The following is a 3,125-nucleotide window of genomic DNA, read 5'->3' as shown; positions in this document are numbered from 1 at the left end:
ATGGTTGTGATAGTTCTTATTTCCAACATTCTTTTGAGCATTAAATCTAGATCCAAAATCACTATTACCAACATAATTCACATGCACATTTTCATTTTCATCGTATTCATCATATCCATCACAAGGAACATTTGGACAATTAGAAGCATCATGATCATTTCTTCCGCATAAATCACAAACCAAACATTCTCTAATCATTCAATAAGAAGCGAAAAGAGGGTTAGAGTAAGAAGATGTACCTCTCCCCTTAAATTGGGAGGGAAGACCTTATGCTTGTGAAGATGAATTTTCAAGCTTAGCTTTGATAGAAGTCACCTCCTTCCCTAAGTCCGAAAGTAGAGTAGACAATTTGTTGATGGCATTGACTTGATCAACCGAGGCACACTCGTTTGTTAACTCTTCCCCAACCTCTTGCCAACTCATGTAGTTCCTCACTACATCATCTATCACATCAACAACCTCTTCCATCATCTTGTTCATAATTGGGCCTCCGGCTCCGACATCTAAACTCGACCTACCTTGAGGACTCAAACCACCATAGAAAATATGAATTGGTTGGTAAGTTGGAATTCCGTGGTGAGGGCACTTTCTTTGATACTCTTTGTACCTCTTTCATGCTTCATAAAGATTTTCGTTACGCCTTTGCTTGAAATTTTGGATCAAAGTTCTAGCGTCCGCCGTTTTCTTTTGGGGGTAGAAACGAGATAAGAATCCTTTGGTAACATCATCCCATGTTCTTAAAGAACTCGGCTTGACTTCCTTGTCAAACCATTCCAAGGTTCGCCCTATAAGGGAAAAAGGGAACAATTTGAGCCTTATAAACTCTTGTGCAACCCCAGTCACCCTAATAGTTTTGCAATATTTCTCGAATTCCTTAAGGTGGTTGAGAGGACTATTATTCGATGCACTTATTGTCGCCTCTCGATCAAGGTGATCATTGTCGGCTTGATTTCAAAATCACTATCCGGAATCAATAATGGAGTAATCCCGCTCTCATACTTGTATGCACCCGGAGTACCCAAGTCCTTCAATGTAACCCTTTGAGCTTCTCCCATGTTCACTTGCACACACAATCTCAAACAAAACTATTAGTAGCAAGGCTACAAATGTAGCCTAAAGAAGAAAATCTTTTTTGTATTTACTCAAATAATGTGAAATAGACTCAACAACAAAAGCAATCATCTACGTCATTCCCCGACAACGGCACCATTTTTTATCTAGGGCAGAGACTAGGTCATTGAAACTAATCCTCTCTCTGACAAACTAAATTTGTAAACACTTAAAAAACCTATATACAAGTATAGAGGCAAGTAAAGGGTCGAACCACTAGGAATGGGAGGTGAATGCTAATGTCAAAGCTAAGCTATTTCGAAGCAATGAAGTGAGATGTTTATATACCAAACAATCAAACAATCAAAATCAAATCAAATTTATCAAGCATTAGGGTTAGGATCTGCATATACTCGAAATAAATATAGCTAATTGGGATTGGAGATGGCTAAGTCAAGTTTTGCAAGGGAAAATCAATTAAGCAATCAAGAGAGCAAGGTTGGCTAATCTCCTAGAGTTCAAGCTAGCATCAACTACAAGAGTGTAATACCCCGTATTTTCAAACGTATATTTTAATTAATTAATAAGTATTTTATAAAAAGGGTATTTTAGTAAATTTATTATTTGAAGCATAAATAATATATGAATTTTTGCGCCAAAAGAATTTTGAAAATTAATCATTATTTTGGATAAGATTTATTATCCATTTATCCTATTTTAAAAACTGGATTATTTACATATTTCGGATATTTTAATTAAAAAAAATAATATTTTATTAATTATTTTATTATGGCCGAAATTTTCCATTAATTAGCTAGGATTTTTTTATTTTCCATGTATGGAAAATCTGATTTTTCTTGGTTATTTATTGGTAAATGTTTGGTATTAAATTATTTAATTATTTATTCTATATTATTTATACAACTATTTTATTCCTTAAAAACTGAGCAAAATCTTCCTAAATATATCTAGAGGAATCCGAAAATTTGAGCTATGGTAAGCTTAATATTTTCGGCCCTCATGAATTATTTTGGGGGAATTTATTTGGTAAAATTATATTTTTAATTATCTCCTAAAATCTCCTATTTTTCTTAATTCTAATTCTCCATCTTTTTAATATCCAATCATTATATTATTATCTTGCCATTCATTCTTCCTAATTATTCCCCAAGTAATTTCAATTTCCTAATATTTTTCATGACATACATACCTTCCATATTCAATTATATACAATCTCTTTAATATCAAAACTTTCCTTAATTCTTTTACTCACTTATCCAAGTAATCTCATAAACCCCTACTTGCCATAATTCTTCCCACATTCTATTGCCATAATTCATGCATGAGTTAGCCTATAAATACCCCTTTATACCTTTCACATTCTTCACACCAATTCTCTTCTTTTCTTCTCCTCTTTATACACAAATCATCCCATTTATATTTGAAGCCAATTTTTGGGCACTTCTGGTCAGTTTTTTGGGGTATTTATGTTTCACAAAAGATTGTTTCTCTTGAAAATTCCTTGAGGTTAGGCTCAAAAATCACCCGATTCGGAGTTATATCAAAGGAGTTATAGCCTCTGCAAGTTCTGCCTATTCTTTCCAACGCAAATCCAATTCTTTACTTTTTCTTGGTTTCTTATCCTTTCTTATTCTCTTCTCTTAATCAATTATTATTATTATTATGGGGGATTTATAAACAATTATTATGAGTAGTTTTAATTATATAAAATCAGATTTTTAATGATGTTTATGAGAAATTAATTTAAAAGGTTCATGTACATATAGTTTGGGGTTTTTAATTATTTGTTAACCTTATATTGATTAATGTTATATTTATTTGTAGGGTGTGTTTGATCTAGGTTCTTGAGGTTCTTTTTGTATGGTTTTTCTAGCAAGGATCAAGGTACGTTTAGGTGGCTAGATACCTTTGAAAATGATTGGTTTAAATAACATGTTTCACATGATTTGATTGGTGATTTGACTTATATAGATTTGAATTATGATTTTGAAATAAATTATGTTTGAAGGTATTAATTTTAATAAAACTATTTTGAATGATATATATTTAAATCA

The 3,125-nt window shown here is 32.1% G+C and overlaps 1 non-coding gene across 1 annotated transcript; it reads left to right on the top strand.

Annotated features, from left to right (window-relative positions):
- The first annotated feature begins 568 nt into the window (after positions 1 to 568).
- LOC145633571 (small nucleolar RNA R71) lies at positions 569 to 674 on the top strand. Its single transcript, XR_014112883.1, has one exon. It is a non-coding gene; the product is annotated as a small nucleolar RNA R71 (small nucleolar RNA).
- Positions 675 to 3,125: the final 2,451 nt, after the last annotated feature.

Source organism: Chenopodium album, chromosome 5, assembly GCF_948465745.1.
Source record: "Chenopodium album chromosome 5, dcCheAlbu1.1, whole genome shotgun sequence".
Taxonomy (NCBI): Eukaryota; Viridiplantae; Streptophyta; class Magnoliopsida; order Caryophyllales; family Amaranthaceae; genus Chenopodium; species Chenopodium album.
The sequence above is the reverse complement of the archived record's forward strand: the minus strand, read 5'-3'. Positions and strand labels throughout refer to the sequence as shown.